This window comes from Trachemys scripta, chromosome 14, assembly GCF_013100865.1.
Source record: "Trachemys scripta elegans isolate TJP31775 chromosome 14, CAS_Tse_1.0, whole genome shotgun sequence".
NCBI classification, from domain to species: Eukaryota; Metazoa; Chordata; order Testudines; family Emydidae; genus Trachemys; species Trachemys scripta.
This window is the reverse complement of record NC_048311.1, coordinates 712,129-724,684: the sequence shown is the minus strand read 5'-3', so window position 1 is coordinate 724,684 and position 12,556 is coordinate 712,129. Positions and strand designations below refer to the sequence as shown.

The 12,556-nt window shown below is 43.6% G+C and overlaps 1 pseudogene; it reads left to right on the top strand.

Moving 5' to 3' along the window:
* The first annotated feature begins 5,541 nt into the window (after positions 1-5,541).
* Positions 5,542-6,299, top strand: LOC117887339 (annotated as a pseudogene).
* The last annotated feature ends 6,257 nt before the right edge of the window (positions 6,300-12,556 follow it).

Here is a 12,556-nt window from a genome sequence, read left to right as displayed (position 1 = left end):
GCTTTTGTGAAGAGAAACTTCTTCCACTGTTTTCTAAAGAAAATCTGATTCTGGATAACGGAGGCCAAATTTGGATCCCATTTAAGTCCCTGGGATTTAGCCACACACTTCAAAGGGGTCAGGATTTGGCCAATGGTCAATACACCCAAAGATCCAAATGTGGCTAAAGGCAGCCTAGAGAAAGTGAGTGCAACAGAGATGTAAGGATGAGATTTCCATCTCTGATAGACCTGTGCAAATGTGGATTAGCTCCATTGACAGCTCTGGTTTAACTCTGATGAGGTTCTTTCTGAAAGAGTCTGAACAAAATTCACAAGGGTAGTTAAGACCGGGAATAAGCTGCCAAGGGAGATTGTGGAAACCCCACCACGGGAGGCTTTTAAGAACTTGTTGCATAAGCACCCATCAGGACTGCTCTAGATTTATTTAGTCTTGCCTCGAAACAGGGGGCTGGACTTGATGACTTCTTGGGGTCCCTTCTAGCCTTACAGTTCTAAGATTTGATGATATAAAAGCTCATGTAAATTGCTGATCTGGGGTCATTCTGGTCTAACCTTGGTGTAAAAGTGCCTTTATGGGCACTGACCTGGCATTCCATACACCATCCAGTGTAAATCTGGTCACATCCCAGCTGAAAAAGGATCTCAGAATTTGGCTGATTACTCTTATTCTTCCCTCTCTGGCATGGTTGTGTACAGTACATGTATGACAGATAAAAAGGAGATTATGTGATTAAACAGACAGACAGATAGGACCAATCCTTCTCTGAATACATAAGCTCATTTTGCCATAATGATACATTTCTGATTGATTGTTAATATGTTGATAGACAGAGAGCTAGACAGAAGGTTATGAAGATGATGCTGAAGATAGATAAATAGATAGATAGAAATGGTGAAAGATAGAGAGATAGATAAAGAATGTATGCAAATATTGTGACCTTTTTCCTGTTCAAGGCTGTCTATGTCCAGATCATGATTTTCTTATAACTATTCATTATGAAACATTATTCACCAAAGCATGTCTATGAATATTTCTTATTCCACAACTCCCTTAAATCAGCTCATCATAAGCACTCGGTGTTTGAACTTTGAGCTCTTCCGACTGGATACATTTTTTGTAACACACTCTGTTTCTTTTCTCTGATTGGATACATTGACGAGTTAGAAAGTTTAAAGTGAAGGGGCCAAACCTCAGCTGGTGTGGATTGTCATAGCTCCATTAAAGTAGATACTGCTCTGACAATTCATACCACCAGGGATCCACCCTGAACACACATGAGTATGACTCAAGCCTCTCCCTTCCTCCCTTGAATATTCTGTACCAGGGCCCTGATTCAGGAAACCACTTCAGCATGTGCTTAACTTTAACCAGTTGAGTAGTCCCATTGAAAATTTAAAGTCAAATTCATGCTTAAGTTCTTTGTTGGATTAGGGGCAAAGTCAGGGTTAGTGCCAAAGGCTGCACATAACAGGGTCTTACTTGAACTGCTGTCACACACAGACACTTCCTCAATTCCTCTCCTTCCCCAGTTAAATGTCCCACTGCAATTGGTGCGTTGGAATTATACTCCCCTCTGGGATTTGGTTTATTAACAGAGAATAACACTTAAAAGCCGGAATCTCTGGGCTCCATTCCCCAGGCTCACCAGGCCATTATGCCCGTCCTGGGATAATAATCTCCTCTGGCTGCTGTGATGAGCTTCTTCCCAAGTCATCCCTGACACTGGGTCCCTTTTGGATCCCCTGCGGGAGTCTCCCGATCCCTGAAATTCTTCTAGCCTTTACTCTTGGATCAGGGCGTCAGGCCCAGTTCTCTGTGCTCTTAGATCTCTGAGCAATGGCACTCTGCCAGGCCCATCCCAGTCCCTGGGCCTCTCCACAGAGACCTCCCCTAGGTCTTTCCAACCCATTGTTCCCCCTCACTGTGATGGATCAGGCTCCCTCCTGTGCCTGGTCACTGACCTAGCCCAGCCCCAAGCCCAAGCCCATCACCTGGGAAGAGATGACAAGGCACAGGTGTGGATGAGCCCATCTTCCGATAAAGGTCCAGCACACTCTGAGGAAAGGGAAATTCAAATGGGCCTAAGGTATTTGGGCACCCAACTTCTATTGACTTGCAATGGGAGTTCAGCACCTAATTCCCTTAGGCTCCATTGAAAATTTCATCCCAATTGCTTATTCATTTCATCCCATTATCTTTTCTATCTTTGTTGATGGACTATTCACACAGGGGCCATGGACTTGGATGAATCAAATTAATAGAAAAAGTAACATTGCTATTCACACAGGGATGATTTTGCTGTAGTCACTCAATTCTTCAAATGATACAGGGAAGGAGCTCACTCTAGCTTCTGGCCAAGATAAATAACAAGGTAGCTCATAAGTAGAGCTGGATGCAAAGTTCTGACGCAACAAATTTTGTCCAAAAATACTGATTGATAGAACCTGAAATGATTCACAAAATGCTTCCCACCCATAAGGACTAGCAAATTAGTTTTATTTAAAAAATGAAAGCTGAGATTCTGCCATAATGTCATGATTCCTGAAGCTAGGGCCCTGCACAGTGGCCTGTAGTGCTCAAACCTGAATCCAGCCCCAAATGTTTTCCTACTCTCATATTGCCATATGCACAATTGCAGTAGATTATGCTGGGATGTTATGTGAACTCGAATGGGCTGGTGGAAGTTATACCAGAAAAAGCACTAGGACATTCACACTAGGAGAGTTTGCTGCTATAGCTATATTGGCAAAGCTTTTTCTAGTGTAGACCTGGCTATAGATTGTTTGGATGTACCTTGTTGCTCTCTCTCATGTAACCAAGTGTAAGCATACACGCATGTGCACGCGTGCACACACACACAGCCAGTCTCCTCCATTTACTGCTATTGGGAAAACTTCTCAAACTTTCTAAGTGATTTAGGAGCTTAAGTCTCATTTTCAAAAGTGACCTAAGCCTTTCTGAGTCTAATAGCATCATTTCTAAGGGTATTTAGAAACTTAGGGTACGTCTTCACTACCCGCCGTATCGGCGGGTAGCAATCGATTAATCCGGGACCGATATATCGCGTCTCGTTAAGACGCGATATATCAATCCCCGAACGTGCTCAGCGTCGACTCCGGAACTCCACCAGAGCAAGTGGCAGTAGTGCAGTTGACGGGGGAGCCGCGGCCATCGATCCCGCGCCGTGTGGACCCCAGGTAATTCAATCGATTCCCACCCCTCCCACTGTAGACCAGCCCTTAATGGTGTTTTCCAAACAACCTAGGTGCTTAACACCCATTGAAATCAAAGGGTGTTAGGTGCCTAGATACCTTTGACAATCCCATTAGGTGCCTAAATACCTCTAAAAATCTGGCCTGAGTGACTTAAAAACTTTTGAAAATGAAACTTTGGCTTCTAAGTCACTTAGCTGATTTTGAAAATTGTACCTCTCAGCTTTTACACAATTTCCCCTTAGAAACTCACTGGGGTTCCTTGAAGGAATACAGTTTCCTCTCGAGGGTGCTCAGGGTCTCTTTGACCTTCTAGTTCCTCAGGTTGTAGATGAACAGGTATAGCAAGGGTGTCACCACTGCGTTCAGGTGTTGGCCACTTTGTTGAGGTCCAGGGAGTGGCTTATATTGGGTTGAACATAGATGAAGATGGAGCTCCCGTAAAAGAGCATCACCACGATAATGTGATTATCATTGATGGAAAAAAAAATTCCTCAATGTGTGTGCGTATAGTGAAATCAGCGTTTACTGTCAAAAATCTAATCATAGAATCATAGAAATGGAAGGGACCTCGAGAAATCATCTAGTCCAGTCCCCTGTACTCAAGGCAGGACTAAGTATTATCTGGACCATCCCTGACAAGTGTTTGCCAACCTGCTCTTAAAAATCTCCACAGATGGAGATTCCACAACCTCCCTAAGCAACTTATTCCAGTGCTTAGCCACTGTCACAGTAGGAAGTTTTTCCTAATGTCCAACCTAAACCTCCCTTGCTGCAGTTTAAGCCCATTGCTTCTTGTCCTAACCTCAGAGGTTAAGAAGAGCAAATTTTCTCCCTCCTCCTTATAACAACCTTTTATGTACTTGAGAACTGTTATCATGTCCCCTCTTGGTCTTCTCTTCTCCAGACTAAACTTCCCTCATAGGTCATGTTTTCTAGACCTTTCATCATTTTTGTGCTCTTCTCTGGACTTTCTCCAATTTGTCCATACCTTTTCTGAAATTTGGCACCCAGAACTGGACAAGGTATTCCAATTGAGGTCTAATCAGTGTGGAATAGAGTGGAAGAATTACTTCTCGTGTCTTGCTTACTACACTCCTGCTAATACATCCCAGATTTATGTTTGCTTTTTTTGCAACAGCATTACACTGTTGACTCATATTTAGCTTGTGATACACTATGAGCCCCTATGTGTGCAAGTGATTGTTCCTTCCTAAGTGGAGTACTTTGCATTTGTCCTTATTGAATTATATACTATTGAATTTTATACTATTTACTTCAGACCATTTCTCCAGTTTGTCAAGATCATTTTGAATTATAGTCCTATCCTTCAAAGCACTTGCAACCCCTCCTAGCTTGGTATCGTCTGCAAAGTTTATAAATGTACTTTCTATGCCATTATCTATATTATTGATGAAGATATTGAACAGAACCGGACACAGAAATGATCCCTGTGGGACCCCACTCATTATGCACTTCCAGCATGACTGTGAACCACTCATAATCACTCAGTGGCAGTGAACATCTCAACTTGAGTTCATGGATGGAAATCTTTATGTGGTCAGTTTTCCAGTGCTGGTGCTTATATGTAAATACCAGAATCTGTAGGAACCAAACTACAGCAAATTGGTTCCAGTGGTTTTGAGCACCGACTCCTCCCTGATCAGTCAGTCAGAGTCACCCTCTTCAGTGTATGAGCCACTACAAAGGGAAAATGTCCCTCAATGTGTTCATGGGGGTTACAGGTGCTACACATCTCTGATAGCCAGTCCAAGAATTAAAATCCATGAAATCAGTGGTTCTCAAGCTTTTCCATTCCAATTCCCCTCCCTTCTAGCAAGGATCTAACTGGGACCTCCCTCCCATTCAGCAATGTCAGTAGGTAGGTTTAGTCGTTGTGACTTCCTAGCAGCCCCTTGTTGAGAACTCCTGGACTCTGAGAATCTCTGGCTATATGTACCCCTGCAACCCACATCCTTCCCATCCCAGAATCTCTAGGCCCCAAGAGGACTCTATGGACCTTTGGAAGATTGCACCATCCGGGCTGCATGTAGATGAATGCAGACTGTGACTAGCAAGGGCCCCTTTTGGTGAGCAGACCACTCCTCTTCTCTCACAAGCACCCAATGGTTGCAGCTCCCCACTGGTGGAGTTCCTAGGGTCAGCTGAAGCAGGGTTTCCTGTAGCAGAACTGAAAACACAGTGTTGAATTTAGAAAACTAAAGAAATTTACAAATCCAATGTCTTTGTGAAGGTGGAGTTAAAACTGATTTAATATCAGTAAATTTCTGTTGTTTTTTTTCTTGGTAGATTTTAAGAACACAAAATGGAAGAGCAGAACGTCACCACCCCACTGACAGAATTTGTCCTCTTGGGGCTCACCCAGAATCCTGAGTTGCAGCGCTTCCTCTTTGTGGTTTTCGTCATAGTTTACGTGAACACCTGGCTGGGAAACTTCATCATCATCACCACCGTGATCACCAACCACAGGTTCCATACCCTCATGTACGTTCTGAACTTGGCTTTCCTGGATGTCAGTGAATCATCAGGAAATGCTCCAGATATGTAGGTCGACTTTCCCAGTGTAAAAGCATCTTGTTCAGTGAGTGCATCCTCCAGATGTTCTTCTACTACTTAATTTGTTTTGTGGGAATGGCGATCGCTCGGTATGTGGCCATCTATAAACCACGGCGGTACTTGAGTATCATGAACCAGGATGTGTGCATGGGGCTAGTTTCACTGGCATAGCTGGGTCGATTGGCTCACTCTGCTGTTCAGCTTGGACTGCTCCTCCAGCTACCGTTCTGTGGTCCAAATGTCCTGGACAATTTCTACTGTGATGTCCCACAGGTCATCAAACTGGCCTGCACAGACACCCACATGGTAGAACTGCAGATGGTCTTCAATGGTGGAGTGCTGCTCATAATAGTATTAATTTTTCTGCTTATTCCCTACACCATCATCTTAGTGAAGATCAGGACACACATCACAGAAGGGAAATGCAAGGTTCTGTCCAAATGAGGAGCCCAGATTTCCATGGTATGTTTACATTTCATACCCAGCATCTTCATCTATGCTAAGTGATTTTTAAGTGTCTAAAAGCCAAAGTCCATTGTGAATCTAGCCCTAAGATCCGTAACACTTTAAAATCAGCTTCCGTCACACAGATCAACGTGTAGCAAATCCTAATGTGTCTCTTTGTTCCCTTCTATTGGCTGTACCTCAGAGAGCCATTTATGGGGCTGCTCCAGCCGTTTAAGCTAAGGCCTCTGTTCCATTAGTGCAACTACCTTTTAGATGACGAGTTCAATCCTCACAGATGTCCTGCTAGAACTTCTGCAACTTAAGCACTCTACAAGTCTGGGGAATCTCTGAGGTGGTCTCAATGAGGCCATGGGGGGCATCTGCACTGGCTTTCCTCCAAGCTCTCTGCATAAGTGCTGATACCACATCTGTCACCATTGTACTTGAGCACCTCACGATCCTTAAAGCATTTAACCTCACCACACTCCTGCAAAGTAGGGAAACTATTTTACCCTATTTCAGAGACGGGGATATTCAAAGGATCCGGGGGGGCTCAGACATCAAACTCCCAGTGAAGTTCTATGGGAATTGGGCACCTATCTTCCTCTCTCTTGAAAATCCTGATGGTAAATGGGCCAGTTCCCCAGCTGGCAGAAGTGGTTGCATCTTACTTCACAGCTTCCATCAGTTGGGGCTTTGGCACCAAGAATCGCTAGTCAAAATTATTCTAAGAATGATTTCAACTAATGAGAATAAAATATACAATTATAATTAGAGGTTGCAAAGATTTCTTTCTAAACTGGATTTTTATTGATAATAGATAAATAACATCTTCTAAAAAATCCCTTAGCATTTTTTCCAGATCTTAAATTTCAAGAAAAATAAAAGAACAAATAACTTTCCTAAATAGATTTTGATTTTGTATTTTTCAGACTTACTCCTTTTTTCTCCATAAGAAAAAAATTTAGACAAAAAGAAAAAATGTTTATGAAATTTTACTACAAGAGAAAAAAAAGTTCTTTTCAAGAATTTGAAAATAGAAATATTTTTGTAAATACTGTGATTCTTTTTTCTTTCCCAACAAGTTCTATATTTCTAAAGTTTAAGTACAAATGAGGCTCTTCTACACTGACAAATATTTCAATAACAATGGATATGTCTTCCTGAACAGATCTATACTCCCTGTGTATTAGAATTGGATTTTCAGATCCAAAAATAAACTATAACTCTCTATAGTCCTGTAAGATCTCCTGAACCAACACTACTTTGACAGTAGAGTGAAAAGCTAGTTCTGAAAGTAATATTTAAAAAAAAAATAATATTCTCAATGAAGTTCAGATCAGTTACACCTATATATAATGAATGAAGTCAACAGGAATATAAAAAATAAAAGGAATGGTATTCAACAGAGGTGAGTGGGGACAGAGAGTGATGAGGATGGGCTGCACTGGGGTCAGCGAGGGCAGGATATGAAGGGTACATGACTGCACAGGGGTCACTGAAGGCAGAGTCTGAAAGGCATGTGTTTGTAGAGGGGTCACTGAGGGCAGAGATTGAAGGGTTAGAGGATGCTCAGTGTTTAAAATGGGCAGAGAGCTATAAGGACGCCTCACTCTCTTTCCCTTCCCCAATGACTATCCAGTGTCATCATGAAAGACTGTGAATTGCCACTATGAATTGCAATGTATAGTCTTTGGCCTGGGTGATAGTGAGTATTGCTCTACTGCATGTCTGCCAGGGGGTCACCTGAGATGTCGGAAACTCAAGCTCAAGTTCCTTCTCTATTGACTGTTTAATTATTTATTTAAAAGTTGAACATCTTCAAGAGGAGAGACTGAGAAGAACTCAACCCAGACTATCCCATAGTCCAATGTCAGGGATGTTTTCCTGTAATGGGGGAGACCAACATTCAATTTCATTATCCTCATCAGATGGCAGCTGCGGTGAATGAATCCAGGTTTCTTACATCTTTGGTGAATGCCCTAACCACTGGATAAGGCTCACGTGGGAGTACCCTACCACTACCATCATGGAGTTCACCTTCTGTGGCTTTGGGAATCTTTACTTGGCTTTTTGCAAACTGCCTGAAAGTCTAAACAATTTTTTTCAGGATGATACAGAATGAAACACTTAGCCTTGACATTACCAATGTATTGGCTCATTTCAAGATCAACATTTCTTTGACTTTTTAATCACTAAAAATTGTTTTAAAAAATGTTATTTTCAATTTGACCTGAAACTAAACATTAGTTTCAATTTTTTTTAAATAGCCACTGAACCAGAAAAAGTCCATTATTCAGCCAACTCTACTCATAATGACTTGGCCAGTCAGAACCTAACAAATTAGATCTCTATTCTATTCTATTCTATTCTATTCTATTCTAAGCACTAAAAAAGATCCCATCCCTGTTGTTGCTGAAGTGCCTGATAAAATTAGGAAGAAGGATGTTCTAAATGAGATGTTATACGTCTTTGATACATTAAGTCCCCAGGTGCCTGCTGAGTGTCAGTGTTGAAGTTTCAGGTCTCTGATTGTATATTGGCTGTTGACTCCTAAAGCAAACCAACTTTGATCTTTTGATCATATCTTGCCAAAAAGTTGAAATCTTTCAGTAGAATTCATGGACAATATATGTCAAAGGTGCGCATGAGGGATCCAAAAATACAATTATCCCATTTTAATCGTTGTGTTTGCTCCCCACCTAGATTTGACATGGAACCAAGAAGCCCTGAATATTTCTCTCCTGCTCTAACTCCTGGCTTAGCTCTTCCATCTCAGTGCCAGAAACAAAATCCAGCAGTCATGGGATTTCATCTGCTTTGGAGATGAGTCAAATGTCCACATCTTCCTCTCTTTCCCAAATAGTCTCCTTGTGCCATCTCAGCACAGGAAGGAATTTTCAAAGCCTCTAATGTTTGCATGGCTAGAATAAACACAAAGAGACTGAGGCCTGGTCTACACTATGAGTTTAGGTCAACTTTAGCAGCATTAAATTGAATTCAGCCTGGACACGTCCAGACGACGAAGCCCTTTCTTTCGACTTAAGGGGCCCTTTAAACCGGTTTCTTTACTCCACCTCCGATGAGGGGATTAGCGATAAAATCGGCCTTAGTGGGTCGGAATTGGGGTAGTGTGGACGGAATTAGACCTTATTGGCCTCCGGGAGCTATCCCACGTCCTTCATTGTGACCGCTCTGGACAGTACTCTCAACACAGATGCACTGACCAGGTAGACAGGAAAAGCCCTGCGAACGTTTGAATTTCATTTCCTGTTTGCCAGTGTGGAGAGCACAGGTGACCACGCAGAGCTTATCAGCACAGGTAACCGTGATGGAGTCCCAGGATCTCAAAAGAGCTCCAGCATGGACCGAACGGCAGGTACGGGATCTGCTCGCCATATGGGTAGATGAATCAGTGCTAGCTGAACTCCGTAGCAGTAAACGAAATGGCAAAATATTAGAAAAGGTCCCCAAGGCCATGAAGGACAGAGGCCATAACAGGGATGCACAGCAGTGCCACATGAAAATTAAGGCCCTAAGGGAAGCCTACCACAAAGCCAGAGAGGCAAACGGAAGGTCCGGGGCAGAGCCGCAAACATGCCTCTTCTACGCGGATCTGCATGCTATGCTAGTGGGTGCAGTCACCACTACCCGAACCGTGTGCTATGACTCCATCACTGGAGAAACACACAGGGAAGAGGGTTCAGGGTATGAGAAAAGGAGGATGAAGATAATGTAAATAGCCTGCAGCAGCAAGGAAGCAGAGAAACCGGTTTCCCCAACAGCCAGGATATGTTTATGACGCTGGACCTGGAGCCAGTAACCCTCGGACTCACCCAAGGCGTGCTCCCAGACCCTGAGGGCACACAGGGGACCTCTGGTGAGTGTACCTTTGTAAATATTACACATGGTTTAAAAGCAAGCATGTTTAATGATTAATTTGCCCTGGCAATCGCAGCCAGTACAGCTAGTGGAAAAGTCTGTTAACGTGTGTGGGGATGGAGCAGAAATCCTCCAGGGACATCTCCAGAAAACTCTCCTTCATGTACTCCCAAAGCCTTTGCAAAAGGTATCTGGGAAGGGCTGCCTTATCCCGTCCGCCATGGTAGGACACTTTACCACGCCAGGCCAGTAGCACATAGTCTGGAATCATTGCATAACAAAGCATGGCAGCGTATGGTCCTGGTGTTTCCTGGCATGCAGACAATATCCATTCCTTATCGCTCTTTGTTATCCGCAGGAGAGTGATATCATTCACGGTCACCTGGTTGAAATGGGGTGATTTTATTAAGGGGACATTCAGAGGTGCCCCTTCCTGCTCAGCTGAACAGAAATGTTCCCCGCAGTTAGCCAGGCGGTGGGGGGGAGGGGTGAAGTGATCATCCCAGAGAATTGGGTGTGGGGGGGAAGGGGGGTTAGTTGGGTTTGTGCTGCATGTTAACCCAGGAACCGCAGCCCATCCTTTTACATTGCAAACCCATTTAAAATGGGTGCTTGGTATGGGAAATGAGGGCGCTACTGTTTGAAACCATTCCCACATGTTAAGAAGGTTAAAAAAGCCAAAAGACTGTGGCTTACCATGGCTGCCTGCAAGCCGAAATCTGTTGCCTGGCACTGCGTGAGTCATCTCTCACACCAAACCGGCAGGACCTCAATATAAGAGGAAAAATGCGACCTTGTAATGAAAGCACATGTGCTGTGTAATGTCAACAGCAAAATTTAATGTGAAAGAGTGTACCCATTGTTCTCTAAAATGTGTCTTTTTTAACCATCTCTCCCTTCTCCTCCACCAGCTGCAAATGTTTCTCCTTCACAGAGGCTAGTGAAGATTAAAAGGAGAAAGCGGCGGACTCGGGATGACATGTTCACGGAGCTCCAGATGTCCTCCCACGCTGAAAGAGCACAGCAGAATGCGTGGAGGCAGTCAATGTCAGACTACAGAAAAGCACAGTATGAATCAGATGAGAGGTGGCGGGCTGAATCGCGGGATGAACAGAGCAAGTGGCGGGCTGAAGAGGATAGGTGGCGTCAGCTTGCAGACAGAAGGCAAGAGTTGATGCTCTGGCTGCTGGAGCATCAAACTGATATGCTCCAGCGTATGGTTGAGCTGCAGGAAAGGCAGCAGGAGCAGAGACTGCTGATACAGCCCCTGTGTAACCAACAGCCCTCCTCAACTTTTTTACAGCTTTCCAGTATTTTATAGTGAGACATTCTCTCACCTAGACCAGTTCCATAATTCTCTACAGATTTGTCACCAAGATCAAGGACTGCAGTGAAAAGACAGCAAGGCCTGTGTGCTGGACTGCCCCAGGTGAGAGGCCAGACCCGGCTATGTGGATTGGTTAAAGGGGTCTGTAATGGGCCCCTTCCCAGGGTGGGCCTGGTGCCATGGCACCATGGGCACCATTGTAAACCTGGTTCTGACCCCAAGCTCCCTCCCAAAGCAAAACTCCCTTGGACCTTTTCTGGATGCCACCAAAAAATATAAAAACCTGCTGCCCCGGTTCTACTTTATTGCTACAGGAGACTTGATGCAGTGAAATAATTTCCCTACATTCCATCAAACTCTGCGTCACACATTTTGAGTATTGAAAAGAGTCTCTCATAACTATTTGTCTATGTGAAGTCTCATAACTGTTCACAAATTTTAGGATTGCCTTTTTGCTGAATTTATCTTGCCTGTGAATCCAGCCCTTACAGTCCCATGTTCATATGTCATTGCTTGTGTGTAGAAGCTGATTCACAAATATTCAGTAATTGTATTATATGGTGTCATCTTACATCCTTCCCAAGGGCAAAAATCCCAAGGGAGGTAAGGCTTGGGTTCATGACCAGTGGCTGCAGAACTTTTGGATGCGCAAGTCCACATTTCTGCATCTGTGTGCAAAACTCACCAAAATAAAAGCTGCACTGACAATGGAGAAGAAAAAATAATTGCACTATGGGGACCTGCAACACCAGATTCTTATTGGTCAGTCAGTGGTCTCTCTCCTACACCAAGGTGGAATGGATTTCTTTAATGTATGTAGTCACAACATATTGTTAAAGCTTATTCCATGCTCAATGCCCTGTTAAGACCTCTGCAGTCACAGATAATAGCTGTCTTCTTGAGGAACCAGGACACAGTATCCAATCTGTCTGACTCATGAAAGGAGACCTTTCCCCCTCCCACCCTCCCCCGCTTGAACCAAAACTGATCAGAGAAAAAACTTGCATAGAGCAGTGAATGGCAGTGTGAGACACACCTAGATCCCTGGTGACAAATTTCAGGCAACTCCCCTATCCTCATTTGCATTAAAGATGTGACAGATCAATTT